The following is a 20,447-nucleotide window of genomic DNA, read 5'->3' as shown; positions in this document are numbered from 1 at the left end:
CACGGTGTATATAAATGTAGAGAAAAACAATATACGGAATGTTTCAAGATTGAAGGGCGTGTTGTGATATAGCGGAAGTGTGCACAAGAACTCGCCTCTGATCACTAGAGAGTATTGTTACCCGAGGTCAATCCTGATCCATAAGGTGACATTGTGAAAATTACAAATTAATTTAAATATAATTGGTTCGGACATGTTCAAATGATGAGAGACAAGAGGTGGATGAAAAGAAAATGGAAATGTTTTATAAGAGCTTCATTAATGGTAAATGACCAATTAATAAAAAGAACCTGCCTTAAACCGGAAAATTCACTGTCGGTTTTAAGAAAACTAAAACGAATACAATTGTTGATTCATTGTAAATTGTTTAGTCGCTGTTCCTATTTTTTCGAAGACTGGATTTCTTGAGATCGCAAGAAAAGAAAAGGAAAAAAAAGGAGAACGACAAACAAGATTGAATTGGATAAACATAAATTGGAGGTCGAAATCACAAAAGAAAATTTTCAAGAAATACGAGTAAGTTCTTTAATCAACAGTGGAAAATAATAACCGATTTAATTCATTAATAGTATGATACTTTTACCGCCTACTAGGTGGACCATCGCCACCCTCTTTGACCTCTATTGTTGACTGGTATCCTCTATATTTAGGCTGTCTACCATGTGATCTGTTAGGGAAGTTTTAGGCAGAATACCAACACTCAGGTTGTTATGTAGCTTTCTGATTAAGTGATCAAGCAATTTCAATTTTGAGTACCTCAGTAATGATATTAGCCATGTATTTTTATGTCTGTCTCATAATCATACCTTTATTCTTTACTGTAAATACTGCATTTCAAAAATTCAGATTTTAAGCTCTATGTTTCTGCGGTGTAGAAAAGATTAAGCTTGAGCAGATCGTTTTGTAAATGTTGAACTTGCTATATAACCAGGCTTTTCACACTGATCTATTTGGCCGAGAAACTGGCACTTGTTCTGGTGACACGGGGAAAAACATTTGAGCGAGGTCGTTGGCAGTGCCGCTGGACTGGCTCCTGTGCAGGTGGGACATAAAAAGCACCATTTGAGCGTGGCCGTTGCCAGTACTGCCAGACTGGCCCTCGTGTCGGTGGCACGTAAAAAGCACCCACTAACACTCTCGGAGTGGTTGGCGTTAGGAAGGGCATCCAGCTGTAGAAACTGCCAGATCTGATTGGAGTCTGGTTCAGCCATCTGATTCGCCAGACCTCAGTCAAATCGTCCAACCCATGCTAGCATGGAAAGCGGACGTTAAACGATGATGATGATATGAGAAAGTATTTTTGAAATTAGATTTAAAATTTACTGGTTTAGATTTATGCAGGTCGACTTTGGTAATAAAATTTAAAGTTTGTAATATATATCCTTGGTAAATTCATCTCAGTAATCCATGGCTGGTTTTGATTTATGTAGATTGACTTTGGTAAGAAAATTTATTGTTTGTATATATATATCCTTGTTAAATTCATTCATCTTGGTAATCAATGACAATTTTGTGTAAACAGTACCTTATCCTGCATTTCATATTTGTGATGTAGAAGGTTCATTTTGGTGGTCAAAAGTATTAGTATTTAATTATTATTTGTATAACTGGAAGATACCAATTTAAATTTTAAAAAGTTGTTTTTTCACTACAACTGTAAAGGTCTATTTATTTTAGGTTAATGTGTACAAGTTCAAATTCTAAGAAAACTAATTAATCAATCATTTAATGTGTAATATATGTCGTATAAATATGTTTATAATAAAAAATATTTTAATTACTTTATCTACCAATCTATTCATAATTATTTCCTTATTTTGATATCGTTACTATAAATGAATTTTGTGCTAGCATTTCAAAATATTGAATTTCATGCTATTATTTTAAACATTTTATATAAACAGAATTACATAATATATATATATATATATATATCACATAGGAGCGGCTGTGTGGTAAGTAGCTTGCTTACCAATCACATGGTTCCGGGTTCAGTCCCACTGCGTGGCACCTTGGGTAAGTGGCTTCTACTACAGCCTCAGGCCGACCATAGCCTTGTGAGTGGATTTGGTAGATGGAAACTGAAAGAAGCCCGTCGTATATATGTATATATATATATATATAAATTCAATTTATATTTTTGTATATAAATAAAAGAGGCAGGCAATAGGTTGCTTAGCCACATACCGAAAAATTAGAAAAAGCAGTCAAAGACTCTTTATTTCTATTTTCTACAAATGAGACTCCACATATGACATATCCCTGTAATTCACATATACAAACCAAAAGGAAGAAATAACGAAAGCAAAGTCTAATGGTTATTTATGAATGTGTTTCTAGATTAGGAATATAAACTCCATGTCTTTCATCAGCGTGACCCTCCATTTAAATAGATTTTTCAGATGCTACGTACCTCTACTTCCCGCGAAGGCAACGTCGGAATAGTGGGAGAAAGTAAGCATAGGCCAAACCTATATAGACAATTGAATCCGCAATTTTCCCTCCAAAATTTTACCATGCATATTACAAAAATAGTTCCTTAGAGATAGAACTATGGGTTGTCATAAGGGAGTGAAAATTTCACTCATATGTACGTGTGTGTATATTTCACTCATATATATATATAAGTATATGAAAGAATGGAGTTGAACGACTAGTTAACAAATATCCTTTATTCTCGACATATGTTTCGAAGGCTGCATATTCCTAATTCCGAAGGAATAAGGAGTACATTATGCAGATTTCTCATCAGGAAAATCAAGGAACTTATGTCGACATCAAAATGCACAAAAAACTTTTAGCTGACCGCTCTCAAGGAGCCCATGGCGATAATGAGTGACGTCAGAGTGGCTGAATGTAGAAGAATCTAGAAGTTTCTAAAGGTTCAAGAGTTCAAACGAAGTAGGAGGAGGGAGGCAGATTAACCAGATTATTAACAGTGGTGGTGTTAGTCGTAATAGTACCAGCATTCTTAATAACAGTTACATTATTGATGATAACAATCGCAGCATTCCTATAGCCAGGGAATTTGCCGACGATATTACAACTAATAGTAATGATAATAAGATGAATAGTATCGTGGCCAAAGCCAGCAACAATTTGTACACCTATCACAACAATAAAAACTCTGTCTTAGTATCGGAAACCAACCCCAACAGATTAAAGTTCTTATCCAAAAATTCCAAAATTAGAAACACCACTTACCAATGCAAAATCTCTTCTGGAACCGATGTCTACTTCTATATTGGTGCAACCTCTTCTAAATTAGCCCAAAGGGTCTCCAACCATTATTCCACTTTCAGAGATAAGAGAAAGTAACACAGCACGGGGCTAAGCAAATTAGTCTGGCGTCTGAAGAACAATAACACTATGTTCAAGCTCGAATGGTCCATTTTGTCGGTGTCCTTCCCGTTTGATAAAGGCAGAAAATTTTGTGGCATCTGTAATTCCGAACTTTTTCATATTTTGTTCGCCAAAGGCCCTTTAATAAACACAATCGTCGAAAGATCCTACAGGTGCTTACACTGGAAAAGACACACCTTTCATTCATATAAATAGTGACTAATATAGATAACCCCTCGATTTCCAAAATAAATTTTTTCCTATATTTCACCCCAATAGTCATAAAGATTTTCTTATATTCCCAACTACTACTATCCATTCTTGCGTTGCCTCTCACCTCGCCCGATTCTTTCTCCCTTTCGCTATCCACTTTCCTTTCTATACAGTAAACATAATCGAACACACAGACACAGATCTTTCACCTCACAGCTGTCAGTTTTCTGACATCTACCCATCCACAAACACAATCACGCATTCAGACACACACATATACACATTAAGACAGTTATATAGTCACACACACAGGCACTCATTCACAAAAGAAATCATTTAAACCCACCATTCTTTTGACCTGCACTCTCTCACCTTACTATTCTTATGCCTCCCTCCTCCTACTTCGTTTGAACTCTTGAACCTTTAGAAACTTCTAGATTCTTCTACATTCAGCCACTCTGACGTCACTCATTATAAAGAGACACTCATTACCGCCATGGGCTCCTTGAGAGCGGTCTGCTAAAAGTTTTTTGTGCATTTTGATGTCGACATCAACCGTGTTCTTTCTGATGTGAATTTGCTACCCAGGTATCGGTTATCTTTCGAATTATCCTTAATAAGATAATTCATTCAATTACTCATATATTTATATGTATATATATATGTGTATATATATATATATGTATATGTATATATATATATATATATATATATATAAATATTTATATATATGTTTGTGTGTCTGTGTTTGTTCCCTCACTATCGCTTGACCAATGTTGGTGTAGTTACGTCCCTATAAGTAAACGGTTTGGGAATGATGATACCGATAGAATAAATATTAGGTTTACAAAGAATAAATCCTGGGGTTGATTTGTTGGACTTAAGGCAGTGCTCCAGCATGGATGCTGTCAAATGACTGATTCAAATTAAAGAATAAAAGAATATTTGTGTGTGTATATATATATATACCTTTCCTTCTTTGGACACAAAACTGCTTGCAAAGACCTGTTGGGGCAAGTGAAATCGAAATTGAACCAAATTCGATGACTGGCACCCGTGCCAGTGGAGCGATAACAGCTCCATCCGAGCGGGATCACTGCCAGAGTAGCTGTCTGGCTTCCGTGCCGGTGGCATGTCAAAACCACCATTTGAGTGTGATCGTTACCAGCGTCACCTTACTGGCACTTGTGCTGGTGGCACATGAACAAAACATTCAAGCGAGGTTGTTGCTAGTGCCACTGGACTGATTCCTGTGCAGGTGGCACGTATAAAACACCATTTCGAGTGTGGCCGTTGTGCCAGTGGCATGTAAAAGCACCCACTACACTCTTGGAGTGGTTAGCGTTAGGAAGGGCATCCAGCTGTAGAAACTCTGCCAGATCAGATTGGAGCCTGGCGCAGCCATCTGGTTCTCCAGTCCTCGGTCAAATCGTCCAACCCATGCTAGCATGGAAAGCGGACGTTAAATGATGATGATATATATATATATATCATCATCATCATCATCGTTTAACGTCCGCTTTCCATGCTAGCATGGGTTGGACGGTTCAACTGGGGTCTGGGGAGCCCGAAGGCTGCACCAGGCCAGTCAGATCTGGCAGTGTTTCTACAGCTGGATGCCCTTCCTAACGCCAACCACTCCGAGAGTGTAGTGGGTGATTTTATGTGCCACCGACACAGGTGCCAGACAAGGCTGGCGAACGGCCACGCTCAGATGGTGGTTTTTTATGTGCCACCGACACAGGTGCCAGACGAGGCTGGCAGACGGCCACGCTCGGATGGTGTTTTTTATGTGCCACCGACACAGGTGCCAGATGAGGCTGGCGAACGGCCACGCTTGGATGGTGTTTTTAAATATATAATATATGTATTTAATATATATATAATTCTAAATCAAGCGAAACATAAAACAATTCCTTCAAAGGGATGGTAAACATCCAATTTTCACTGGTACCTCAGTTGAATTCCAGAAATGAAAGAGTATAATTTCAATATACAAAAATTTATTTGCATTATAATATAATATAATATAATATAATATAAGAATACATAGTATAATATCATATAACATAATATAACAAATAATTGAAACAAATATAAAACCAACAATTTGTTTCAACTCATATCTACTTGTGAATTTATTAAAAAAATCACATTTATGCACATAAGTCTCCTCAGGGCATTTGTTAAAAGAAACAGACAAAAATTCCAAGCAAGGATTCCTAAATTATAAAATTGACTGATACAAAATATACTTTTGTCTATAAGCATGAGCATTGGAGTTTCAGGGTTATCTTCAAAATGGATAAAATAACTAAGTAAAGAAAATTTACAACAGTCATGGATCTCCAATAATGTTAATTGAAAATAATCACTGGCCATCTTATTATATAATATTTATACCTATATTATATGTACTATATTAAAAAATTATGGTAGAGTTGGAAATACACTCTATTTAAAATTACTATATATTATGATGAAAAATGATAAATAAATAAGGATATATTTAATTCAGACACTAAATTCATTAAAAAATTCTTAATCAATAATACATTCATTCAAAAATTATTACCAAATACGCCAATGTTAAACAAGTGTATAAAGTTACGATTATTATAAACTATACCATTTCTTACATAATAATGATAATTATATATATGTAAATTAAGTATCAGAATTTTACTTAGTTTTACAGAAGGAAATAAATTAAGGTAATCCAATATTTTTATTCTATAAATTTGTATGTGTATACAAGTTAAAAAAAAAACAATGATTATATCTACTAAATATTATAGGTACTACAAAAAATATTCATATATGCATAATTATTCAAAAAGATATATAATTATATCTATATATATAAAACTGTAGTTGTGTGAGTGTCTGTCCCCTTCGATTTAGATTCCTAACTACTCCCACATTTTGCGGTGCAGTTTAACCAAATTCGGGTATCTTATAGTCGTGATTCATATCGAGCCCGTCCGGGTATGAGCGCGCGTCTATGATGAGTCTACGATTTTAAAAATAATTTAACATCATTTTTTTATTCCATTTTAATGCATAATTTTTCGTGTGTCGATGGCGGCGGAGTTGGCGTCCATGGTCACACCTGCACCTGTTTGCTTCTCCCCCTTCTTCCCTCCCTTCTGAAGCTGTGGGGACGGGAGTGTAAGGAAATCAACGTCATAAAGCGTTGTCAAGGAGACCAGCGTTCTTTTAGAACGACTTCATGGCTTGAAGACACCAAAACAGAAATGGCTAAGAAAGCCCGAATTGGCATCTATAAGGGAAGTAACTCTCTAAAAATGCTTATATAGTTATTTCCCTTACAAACCCGAGCAACGCCGGGCGATACTGCTAGTATAATATATAATAGTTATTCGTATTTATTTATTTATTCATACTAATATAAACAATATACTAAGTAAATAACAAGTAAAAAACACAAATTTAGTTTATCAGAGGAAATACCGCCGTAAATCAAATAAACAAATGCGTAAAGCTACTATTATTAAAAACTATATTGTTTCTTAGATAAAAAGATAATAAAATATAAATGAAAGAAGTATCAGAATTTTACTTAGTTTTACAGAAGTAAATAAATTAGAGTAAGCCAATAGTTATATTATTCCATCTGTCAAGCATGCAGTGACTGACAACAAAATGCTATAGTCAAATCTCACTGTGTCCTGACAATATACGCCTAGCTTACCTATAAAAGTGTAAGGGGGCCGTTAAGGTTTGCATGATGATAACATTTTATTGGTTAATTTTCAATTCAATCAACCAATGAGTGATTGTTTTAGTTTGGCATGTAGCTGTCTTTGATGGAGAATTTTGTGGTATCATTTTCGTCATCCTTAGCAATAGTGTAAGGGAAAACAGTGGCACGGAGTGTAACTGATATCAGGGAAGTGGAGGATAGAGTTGTATAAGCAACAAATATGGAGTGGCAGTGGGATAGTAATGTTAATATAGTTGTCATTCAGAGATACACCTGCGTGCGTTTTCAGTCTCTTTCTATCTCGCTCGCATTCTTCTCTCTGTTTCTCGCTCTCTGTCTGTCTGTCTGTCTCTCTCTCTGTAATATACACATTCACAAATCTATAGACAAGTATTTGACAACGTTTAAACTGAAATTATCTGGAAATAACCAAAGTTTTCTTTTTTTCCATTTATGAACAGATGATAATGAAGTTATTGTCTGTTAAATGCTCAGAGTCAAATCAATTTTCTTTTCACGAGGATGATGTTTGAAGTCAACATTGAAGGTGAAGTACCTTATTAAATTTGTTTTTATTATTTACAAAATTATAATCACTCATTTATCCATCTCAAAGTTAGAAAGACAGATTTCTGAAGGAGAAATTGCTATCATTTAGTATCTTATCCCTTTTGGTGTTGTATTTTTCTGTCACATTCTGTTCACAAAACCATCTAAATTTTAAACTGAAGGTGAAGTCCCTTATTGAATTTATTGAAAAATATTCAACAATTACATTAATTTATTAATTCATCCCTTTAATAAAGTCATGGGTGATGGTAACTGTATGTTCAGAGATGTTTCACTCTAGCTCAAAAACAACAGAAATTATCAAACTCTTTGGGAAGAGTTTGTATGATACATATACAATAATTGGAAGTATCTTCATTCTTTTATTCCAAATAGTACAATGCAGGAACATCAAGCATACATGATTAAGGATGGAACATATGGTGGTAATGTTGAATTAGCTGCCATTAATGAATTGTACAATGTTGCAATTCAGGTTCATCATAAAAATGAGGGTGAAATTATTCTTCCTCTGTTCACCGTTTTTTGGTTGAACATTTACAGAAAAGAAGATTTCAGTGTTATATAGTGGCAAATTTGACAACGGCCACTATGATGCTCTGCCATAAATAATCATGAGCATGAAAGAAATGTAGAAGAAAATAAAATATCACATCACAGTAAAAAAAGACTAAAGAATGAGAATTCAAGCACTTTATATGAAAATTGTAGAAGAAAGTAAAAACCATTGGAAAGTTAGGTTGCAAAAAATGAGGAAATATAAGATGAGGACAAGAGAACAAGGTGATGATAAAGATAGGGAAATAAGATTGGAGAGAAAGAAAGAAAATTATAGAAATAAAAAAAAGTACAAGAAAGTAAAAAAGATGAAGTAATATGATTGCAAAAAAATGGAGAGAAAAAGGTAGAATAAATAGAAAACAAGAAAGTGAAAGCAACTGAAAAATACAACTAAAATGGTGAAAGCTTTCCAGAGAAAATCAGTAGGTAGCATTCAATTATGATCCTAATTGTAATTATGCATCTGAAAAAATTGTCTCCCTGGGCTCTATATGCAAAACATGTGAAAAGTGTGGTGCTAGAAAGTGGGACAAAGAATCATTAGGTATGTTTTGTTCTAAAGGTAAAGTCCATTTACCAATAATTGAGCCTCCAAAACTTATAAAACATCTTCTTTTGGGTACCAGTTCAAAATCAATATATGTGTGTGTGTGTGTGTGCGCGTGTACTTCTCCACTTTAAATACCAGATATTATAATTCTACAAATAAAATGTTTTTCAAAATTGCAATTGTTTATCACTTTTTTGTCCTGCTTAATTTTAAAGTTTTTATTATTTTGGAATGAAGGACACAAACATAAGTGCTGAGCAAGTGACTAAACTGGTCAATTTGGCATGTCCATGGATAACTGACCGTTCAGCTCTGTAAAACCTTACATGTTGCTGAGAAACAGACAGAATCATACAGACTCTAGATTTTGGCAAGATATACAATATCTTATGTTTTCTGTTGATAAGGCTGATAGGTGAGGTATTGAATCTAGTATATATGCCATTATGAAGACCACCAAAAACAACCACATGACTATAAGCAAGTTTTAAAAGGCAGCTTGATGATAATGACAGGCAACTAGAGGGAAGGTTGAATATGATGATAGCCAATGTCTGTGTTTCCAAACAATTTTGGTCTACAAAATGTTCAGACTTGATGGCTATAGACGAAAAATATTGCCTGGCCCACTTGTTCCTAACTTTGTCTTGTGCAGTACTTTTGGCCGGATCTGCATGAATTTTTGGATGCCTTCTGTGCATGTGTGCTTATAGTTGGTACTATTGTGGTCATGTGATTAAAGTTTGAGCCAAAACAATCACTGGGACAACAACAGACCTTATCTGCGATGTCATTGTGATGACTACGCACAAGTTTTGAAATTTGTTTCTGGTGTTGGTGGCATGGACAAAAGTTTTTTTGATAAATGCACTGGCCGATAAAATTCAGTACCCAAATGACAATGGCTCGAGTACCAACAGGAATGGCTGCTTTCCAACTAAATAGAACGACTGTTTATTGATTGCTAAAACTCAAAGTGCAGCATGTCATAACTCCTGTGTATGAGGAACTATCAGAAGACAATCTAAAACTGTTGTGGATGATGCTTCAGTATATGAGACTGATTATAATTGATGTGGTTTGCATGGTCTGTCACAGCTGGCTTTTATTCACTTGAGATTGTGCCAACTGTTTGAATCTATACGACAGAGTTCGCCTTTCAGACACATAAACGTGGTTGTCTTTGGTGATTTATTTCAATTACCACCTGTTAAATGGTGTTTAAAAGAATCAGTCACCACGATACCCAAAGAGCGTGCTTAGACATTAGCAGCCACCACTTGTGGAGATTCTTTGACTATGATGAGTTGACAGTTAACATGCATCTGAAAGACAATATGGAGAATTATACAAACATGCTTGGCCGAATCAAATTGGGTTCACCACTTGACTCTGACATCCAAGTTCTTAATGAGCTTAGAATTGAACCCAACAGCGAAGCTTCTCTTGAACAGGTTGCTTACAAAATGTGTGAGCTGACTCAGACAACTGATTTCAGTATTGTTTGTATTATGCCTCTGAACGAGTCAGTATTGGAGCTTAACAATGTTATGCTTGATAAACTTGGCATTAGTACTGTCGAGATTGCGGCTGTTGATTCCAGTATATGGCAAATCAAAGGTCAGAAAAAGAAAACTAAAAGCAAGAAGTTGACCTCCAAGGTGAAAAAAATCATCTGATACTGCTGGTCTTGAAAGCATCCTTAAAGCTGGCATTAATGTTTGAATAATGCTTAAGCACAACATGGATGTGGACAGTAGTTTGTGCAATGATGCAATGGGAACTGTCAAGAAACACAACTACGAATTTGGAAAGATTACTTCCATTGGCATTTTTTTTTATAGTTTAAACAAAGTTTTTTCCGTCAAAACTGTCAACGCCTTTTTTACAAATTGTTACCTTGTGTGTTCATCACTAGAGATCAATTTCCCTTGTGTATTGCATATGCAATTTCTATCCACAAATCACAGGGAATAAGTGTCAATGGTGTCATTGTTGATTTGAGTAATGGCATTTTCTCCGACGGTATGGCTTGTGTCCTTATCCAGGGCTCGCAAACTGTGCAATGTTCACTTGATTGATCTTGAGCCATTGAATTTGATCATGTGTGATTTCAGCACTTGGAAAGAATATAACTATTTGAGAGAGCACATTGATATGGAGCCACTTCCATTGTGTAACATGAGGCCTAAAATTATTAAACTGGCTAAAAAGATGGCTAAGAAGAGTAAAGTTGCCATCAATATGGACAGTGAAATCATCAACTTGCTGAAATTGAAAAAGGTTGGATTTGACAATGTGGTTGCAAAGCCTACATTTTGCTGATCAACAAGAGAAATGCTTGTTTTGTGAAGAACACGATACAGGTTATCTGCCAGCTGCCTTTGTTGGCCAAAGACATGCAGTCCAGTAATGATATTGTCATTTGTGAAATTCACATCTTCATCTGGAACTAAATCGGTAGCCAACTTGAGAAATATCAGTGGCAGGTTTAAAGATGGTACTCAGCAGTGTGTGCAGGATTTTTGGAAGTACATTTATCATTTGATGCCTGAAAATGTTAAACAGATGTTCATGTACACAAGTGCTTGCTCAAAAATGAGGCTTCAATTATCAGTCTGTGTGGCACACTGGTATCGTGAGCCATGTGTTCCCAAAAGCTATGTGTTACCTGGTTGTTTATTTGAACAGATTCAAATATATAGACAATCAGATGGTCAGGATTAATTCGGAGTTGATGAATTATTCTCATAAGTAGAATATTTATGGCCAGAGAATCTGATTGATTGGTTCAGTGTTGCACATATTGGCTAGTGCAGACTCTGGCCACTACACCAGCATCATTTGCAACCTGGACAAATGGGTCATCATTGACAATGCTGTCTTTTCCAAGCAGTGTATAGCTTTCCCGTCTAAACTACATGTTGTTCTTGGAAAAATCAAATTAAATTGAAATGAAATTAATTTTCATGGCCGATATAAAGCAACAAGCATTATTTGATGAAGGACTTGACATTCAGACAGGAAATGTGACAGAGGTGGCGAGATTAACTTTTTATCTCTATATAGTGCTTTATTTGAATAGCTTAAACACATTTCTGAATTTGTTAGGATAATACGAATCTGGTCTTGCCATTGTTTTGACTTTTATGAGGTTTGCAGCTTCTATGACGATTGTTGTTATAATATTGGAAAGTCATGTCACTTGATCAGATTCTTGTAAGCATTTTATCTCTCCGTATGATAATAAACAAATATGACAATTGTTATCGATTTTATTGTACATTTTTTAATATTGTGACAGTCTCACTATTTCAATTGATCAGTGTTCAGGTGTCAGTTTATTAGAGGCTGCTACACCATTAGGAGAAATATGGTACATATATAAAGTATTACAAGCGTTGCCTTAAAAAGTATGAAACTAGAATTGAAAAATGTGCATGCTCAAAAGGGTTATAGACTGTTATAATAAACCCTAAAAAGTATGAAACCAGCATTGTTGCTCAAAAATATTGGAATATGTTGTACATTCTGTGGCATGCTTTTATCACAAGAAATTTTAGTTCATCGAAATTAAGTTATATTAATCAAGTTAAATTATCGTACACTCAATTTCAACAAAACAGTTGTTTACAAATATTGGGTCATCCCATAGATAATGCGGTTTTTTCAGTTGCATGAAAAGTTGGAGAGGGACAGGATAAACTATCTGCATCAACTTGCTATAAAAGCAGGTGGTAATATTAACTTGTACTTATTCTTAGTGCAAGTTTTGAAGAATGCAGTTCGATTATAACAGTTATTTTTTCAAAGTTATAATGGAGTGACAAAGGAGTATATTCGGCATATTTTGCTTAATGGCAACAATGCAATGGAAAGTGCAAGGAATATCAACCCTTTAGTGTTCAAACCAGCTGTAGCCGGCCAAAATTAATTCCCCTTTATTTGTTCAAGCCATCCATATCCGACTGCTCTACAAAATCGCTAAAAAAATAAACAAATCACGTTTTTGAATTCTCATAGCTTTGAGATAATGCGAGATGAATAATGCAAGTATAAATATTGTGAAATTGTTTAGCCCACGTGGTTTTTTCAACATTTGAAGAGAAGTCTGTACCTTAGTTTTTAAAAAATGGCATCAGCAAGTAGCGATTCTGACTTTGAAAATTTTACTCTTGATGATATAGAAAATATAAATGAAAACAAGAGTATTTTGTCTTTGGATGAATCTGATATCGATATTAATGAGTATTCATCAGACAAGGAAGATTTTGAGAATGAAAGTGATGAAAATAATATCGTGGTCAAAGATTACAACACCAATCACTATTCCTGATTTCACAGAAAACACTGGTCCACAACACAATTTACCTCCTGATGCTCAACCATTGGACTATCTATTTTTATTTTTACCAGAAAGTTTTTTGAAAATGTTGTGGAGGAAGCAAACAAATATGCCCAATGTTTAATTTCTATTTGTGGAAGAAACGATCCACTATGGCAGCCAACTTACACTGCAGAAATGAGAGTGTTTTTCACAATTAATATTATGTTTGGTGTTAAACAGCTTCCTTGACTGTGGAACTACTGGAGTCCTCATATAAGGTATGGTGATCCATATATCTCAAGTATAATGTCGAAGATGAGGTATTCGAAAATATCTTAGTATTTACATTTAACTGATTCTGCTAATGCCTCCGGCAAAAACAACCCAAAGTACGTCCTGTAATTGATTTACTTGTTAATGATTATAAAACTGTGTATCTACCTGGGAAAAATCTCAGTGTAGATGAAGCCATGATAGGCTATAAGGGCAGAGTACATTTTCGGCAGTACATGCCTGCCAAACTTACTAAATGGGGGATCAAAGTATGGGAAGTTTGTGAATCAGAGACTGGGTATTGTGTAAACTTTGATGTTTACACAGGTAAAAAATATAATGGAAACAGACCATATGGATTAGGACATGATGTGGTATGGTCTCTTACTGAACCATTTCACCATCAGCACCGACACCTCTATTTTGACTATTTTTTTTCCATCAGTGGTGGAAAACCGTAAAGGTTTACCCCATGAAATGAAAACAAAATTTTAAAAAGTGGGGGCATTTTACAAATGCAAAATGAAAATTTATTAGCTACTGCTTTCAAAGACAAAAGACAGATTTTATTTCTGTCTTCTAATGAACAACCTGGTGTTGGCACTGAGGGGAAACCCCTAATGAATTTTTGTTTAAATCCAACCAATATCAGGCATATTACCCAGTTGGTCGACCTGGGAAGAAATGGTGGAGGTACTTTTTGTGGTTTTTAGTTAATTTAACTATAGTAAATTGATATATTGTATATGTAAAAAGCCACAAGTTACCTCCGCCACCAAAGGACTACGACCACTTGAAATTTTGGGTTGACATTGCATCTCAGTTATGTGAGGGCTTTTTTTCTAGAAAGCAAAATTAACTGAGGTGGATGTCAACAGAAAATATTGACTTTCATAAAGTCAAAAAGATAAATGGAAGAAAAACTGCAAAAGGGTATCAGATTGAGACTTCATTTATGTGTTCCTTTTGCAAAGTGCCCTTGTGTAACGGGTGCTTTGGGCAGTTTCATGACAGAAATATGTCATAACTATATTATTTTGTATATTCCTTTTCGTTTTATTATAAATAATATGTGAAAGTGAGAAATACATATTAATTTTCAGTATGTTATACACCTGTATTCACCTTTGTCTCACCTGTTAATGAGATTTTTTTATTAGATACATTCTGTTATGTAAATGAATTTGTTAAATTGTGTAAGAGTACATAGCCAATGATATATTGATTAGTAAAAGAGTTTTGTACTTTATTTTCAATGAAAACATTTGAATGAAATATAGAAAAAGAATAAAATTTTGTACTGATTACACCTATATTTTAATTAATTCAAATTAATGTATCTCATCTTGAAAAATGTAAAATTGTTGGTGGTTGACATCTGGGATAATTTTAGTAACAAATCAAACAGGTAAGATTTATTAAGAATATGAATTTTAGTGTTTATTCATAATGTTATTGTTTTTACACCTGTTAATTAAATTTACCTGCCCATAAAAGTCAAATTTAATCAGAAACATCTGCTAAAATTACGTAACTATAAATCACTGACATATAAGCACCCATTTGCAAAATTTCAACTCTGTATGTAGAAAATGAACAAAGTTACAAGCAAATATTGTGGACACCCCACTTGAACCTGAATAAATCAAAATTAATGTGAACAGATAAGCATTACATTTGACAAATTAATCTAAACTCTAAAGGGTTAAAGAAGTATTTGGAAATCAGATAATAAGTGTAAGCCATTGTCAACAGTGGTTCCAGAAATTCTGAAGATGAGCCTTGTCCTGGAAGGTCAATGAGGATGTCCTGCAAACCCTGGTGGAACAAAATCTCATCATAACTGTTGAGGAACTAGCAGAGAAGCTTGTATTTGATCATTCAACCATTCATCAATGCCAGCACTAGAAGAAAAAGACCATCTTTGGTTTCAAGACGAAAGGTGTTCTTCCATCAGGATAATGATCAGCTGCATGCAGCGAGGATGACATTCTAAAGGCTGGAGTAGTTTGAATGGGAAAGGATGTCCCACCCACCATATTTGCTGGACATTGCCCCATCTGATTATCATTTATTCTGCAGTCTTCAAAATCATTTGGACAGAAAAAATATGAATTCTGTAGATGAGGTCTGGAGGAGTATTTTCCATCATGGACAAATGAATTTTAGAAGAGGGGCCTTACAGATCTACCGGATAGATGGAAGAGTGTTGTAGAAAATGAAGGAGAGTACATTTAGATTAAAAAAGAACTTTGTTTATCTTAATTTTGAAAAATAAAAGAAGTATTACAAAATCACATTATTTATGGGATGACCCAATACTAATGTCTTTATGCAATAATTCAATCTATGAATGATAATTTTTATAAATTTACAAGTTATCAATCAAAAATAATTTAGTAATAATTTGTTTAATTCTCATATGTGTATCATAATGCAAATTATCTTTGCTTATAATTATTTCAGTTTCATACTTTCACTGTTATATAGATTCATCTTTATCATAAATCCAGTTTTTTTTTATTATCATGGTAATTTACATGCCGTGTGAAATATGTTTTTTAATATATTTTGGTATGAAGAGTAATATAATGAATTTACTTAATTGAAGTTAAAGATCATATTTTGTACATTAGGCATGTTACTGATCAGATGGTGAATATTCTCTTGCAGAATTTCTTGCTAAGTTTTAAGCAATAATCTCAAAAGATCTGGCTTTGAAGATGCTTTCTTGTTCTGTTTGTGAAATGTCCTGTCCATTATTCCCCAGAGGTGTTCTAAAGGGTTCATATCTGGTGACTGGCTTGGCTATGGAAACTTTCTAATGCCATTCTTTTCTAACAAATCTTGGGTCATTTTAACCGTGTGACAAGGAATCCCATCTTCCATAAATAGAGAGTCTTTAATCATTTCACCACTGGAGATGTTTGGAAGGAGTTCTTTCTGCAATATGGACACATATTTATTTGAGTTTATCTTTCCCTCACACTCCACCAGCTCTGTTCAACCATTGCTCCAAATTGTTCCCCAGACCATCACAGAATAGCTGGTGTGTTTCATTGCTGGTTGCAATCTTTTCACATCAAATTCTTGATCACAGAGTCTCCAGACCCACACTCGACCACTAGAAACACAGCAAATCTGGACTCATCAGAAAATATGACAGTGTCCCAAAATGCTAATGGCCTCTCCACCATCTCACTGGCCCAATCTTTTCTCTGCTTTATATTGGCTGGTCAAAGATGTGGCTTCCTTCTTCCTACTCTGCCATAGTAACCAAGTTTGTGGAGATACCTGACAGATGTTCTGGGACTGACATCAACTTGCTCTGCTATGTCAGAGGTCTTGCAACGAGGATTATCCTCCACACTTCTCTTAGCAAAGAGAAGGGTGCTGTCAGAGGGCTCTGGTTGATGTGGACTTCTTCCCTTCTCTGGTGAATTGCACAATCACTCTATTAACTGTAGAAAGCAGGATCCCAAGGTTTTCTGCAATTTTACACTGACTATATCCGCCTTCAGAATGACCCACAATATGGCCTCTTTGAAATTCAGACAGTTCCAAGGCTTCTTTTGTACTTGGCATGATTCAAGAGTCACATATAGAAATTGAAACATAAAAATGTCAATTAATACAAAATATAAACCTTTACAAGTTAGAATAAACAGAAAACGATGTTTTATGGGGTGTCTATTTACTTCTAACATGTGTGTATGTATGTATGTATATATATATATATATATATATATATATATATATATATAGTATATTGTATAGTTAAATATTTAGGCTTCTCTTTACATACCCAAGTAGTGATGAATGGATTATGATGCAGTTATCTACATCTATTGATGTCTGAATATAGAATTGTTTACATATTAAATAATTCAAACTCCATCTTAAACAGAAAACAATTTGAAAGTTATTAAGAAATAAATGAGAGAAAGAAAACTTCATTAGTGAAAGGCTAATATTACTTAAAAGGTCTGAATCAAACAATTCAAAAATATTTAGTGTTCAACCTTGTGCTGGTCAGTTCCTCAAATTTCATGTTTAGTTCCTGATTGAGGAAACATCAAAGATATTGTAGTTGTTATTATCTTGTCTTTTTAAGATTATAGTTGAATCAATTTAGTTTCATGCTCTGTGTTCAGTTTTGTCAAGGTATCTCTGAAATAGCAGTTCGAATTAAAAATTGATGATATTGAATTTAAGACATCAGTTAATCAGTAGTTAGTATTATTTTACTTGCAAGTTTGCAGAATTTCAGAATAAGCACTCTTAACTGACCGCAACATTTATATATTTTAATTTTTGCTGACAATTTCTTTAGATTTCTGATTTAAACATGGAAGATTACACTTCTAGAAAGATAATTAAAATTTTAATTGAATTTTATGTTGTTTTTTTTTTTGAAAAGCGGGAATTACGAATTTGCAAATTTTTTTTTCTTCTTGAAATAATTTCTAAATCAAAAATTCTGGCAAAGTTACTCACCACTTGAAGAATTTGCTTAAATCCAAGCAATAGACCAACCTTGTGTACTTCATCATTCCATTAAATATGTTTATGGGAGAAAAATACTGAAAAACAGTACATGTCTTCAGAATGACTAAGAAATGAAAAAAGTACCAAGTTTTCATGGGATGTGCTAAAAATAGCAGCCAAATATCCCTTAACACTTTTTCATCTGAAAATTATTTTGAAATTATAAGCAGAAACAAATAGCAGATTCAGACTGTCTGTATTTTAAAACTTTGATTAAAAATAAAAAAATCTCAAAAACATGAAATTTTAGAGTTTAGGCAGGGAAAACATTTTTAAAACTCTTTTGTTTTTCTTGCAAAATTGTATGAATTCCCATGTGTAGAACAAATCCGAAAAATTTTCTGAAAATTCCAAAAAATAATATAAGCTCTTATGGGTTATATGGTGTGCTTAAACCAGAATTCCACTTGTTTTATTGACCCTCAAAAGGATGTAAGGCAAGGTTGACCTTTGAAAATTTGAACTCAGAATGTAAAGACAGACCATACGCTGCCAAACATTTTCCCCAGCGTCCTAACAATTCTACCAGCTTATCACCTTAAACGTAATTTGGTGTTGATTTCAAATTTGGGCACAAGGCCAGCAATTTTGTGGGAGAAGGTAAGTTGATTACATTGACCCTAGTACTCAACTTGTACATATTTTATCAACTCTGAAAGGATGAAAGACAAAGTTGACCTCAGTGGAATTTGAACTCAGAATGTAAAAGCAGATGAAATGCTACTAAACATTTTACTTAGCATGCTAATGGCCCTGCTAGCTCACCACCTTAAACATATACATGTTAAAGCAGATCTATAAAATAGCATTAAATTAAAATCTTCATCTGTGTATCATACTAAATTTATACACACAGTTTGAAGGCCTTCTACTGTAGAATTGTTTGAGATAAAATCTCTTCATAGGTTTGTGTTAAAGCACAATATATACTGAAGTGAGCTGAACATTGTTGCTGCAGTAATTATGTGACTGAGGCTTGTGCACAAATGGTGATTTTAATTTAATACTGTTTCAGTTATTTATACTGAGTATTTCTACAGTTTCCACCATACTAATGAAGTGAAAATACGACATTCCCTGCTCAAAGGACTTCCTGTGTTTACTGACGAAAACTCCCCCAATTTTTACATCCTTTTCAAAGTTGAAGGTTTGTTCATTCATCAAATTTTAAAGAGACCAAAACAGGTGGAAATTTGAAGGTTCTAGATGGAGGGTGTCACACAATAATTTCTGCCATGTCTGCAAAGAAGTGTGTGGTCTGGCATTGTGTTGAAAGACAATGCCCTAACAATTAGCAAGTGCTGGACACTTCTGGTTGATCACTGCATTTAATTTGTCTAGCTGGTCATAGTACACATCCAAATTGATGGCCTTGTCTGTGGGAAGACAATACCACCAAATTGAAAGCATAACATTCTTTGGGTGAAGCCCCCTGATTTGGAGATTGTTAGTGGTGGTTCACCATGCTTCCCCCATGATCGTTTGCACTTCACATTTTTATGGATGATCCACCTTTCATCACCTGTCACAGTTCTCTTCAAAATAGATCATGTTTTCACATTTCTGCAACAAATCACAGGCCTAAAAATCCTTGCAAGAAATATGTTTGTTGGTCTCCTGTCCATTTACTGGGTCTACTTGGTGCAGCTCAAAATTATACCCATCCTCTCCATGTGGAAACATCAAAGGCTATTGCAAGCAATCATATGATCTGTATGTCTCGTTAATGGATGGTAAGTGGTTGTCGTGGTGCTTCAGGATTATGTCACATTTACCATGCTCTTCTCCAACCAGAATGATTGCAACCTCATTTGTTGCAGGTGTATTGAACTGCTGGTCATGTTCGCCAGCTGGTCGCCTGTCAGCCTTGATAATCACTTTGAGATCAGGCATGATCTCCGTTCACTCCAAAACATACTTGAAGCTGTGGACATAGGGGTGAGTTGCATGTAGCATAGTCTGGAGGTCTGCTATTATCTGTCGACACCTGAGCTGAGCTTGCAGCGCTGGTTAATTTCATCATTGGCACCACCCATGAAAAACATCTGAATTTACTTGGGTTCTTCATCTGACAGTGGTTGCAGGCTACCCAAGCAGTGATAGCACTGCCCTTGGATCTTATAGATTGTGAAGAAACCTCGGTCCATCAAGCCATTGTCTACACCAAAGGATGTCATTATAAATGATGCATTGTACTTCCAGATTTTACTATGAAAGTTCTTGGCTTTTGGGGTGTCATCTGGAAGCAACTGCCTCAGTATGTCTGGTGGAGCTTGCAATGCTTCCAGTCTCACTTTTTCTCCTGTACAATACATGGCTGGTGGCTCACCTGGCCA

General features: G+C 34.8%; 1 long non-coding RNA gene across 1 annotated transcript; it reads left to right on the top strand.

The window, feature by feature from the left end:
- Positions 1 to 48: 48 nt before the first annotated feature.
- LOC118764815 lies at positions 49 to 9,131 on the top strand. The gene is made up of 2 exons (XR_005000627.1): positions 49 to 516; positions 7,744 to 9,131. It is a non-coding gene; the product is annotated as an uncharacterized LOC118764815 (long non-coding RNA).
- Positions 9,132 to 20,447: the final 11,316 nt, after the last annotated feature.

Source organism: Octopus sinensis, linkage group LG9, assembly GCF_006345805.1.
Source record: "Octopus sinensis linkage group LG9, ASM634580v1, whole genome shotgun sequence".
In the NCBI taxonomy this organism is placed as follows: Eukaryota; Metazoa; Mollusca; class Cephalopoda; order Octopoda; family Octopodidae; genus Octopus; species Octopus sinensis.
This window is presented reverse-complemented; position numbering and strand designations above follow the sequence as displayed.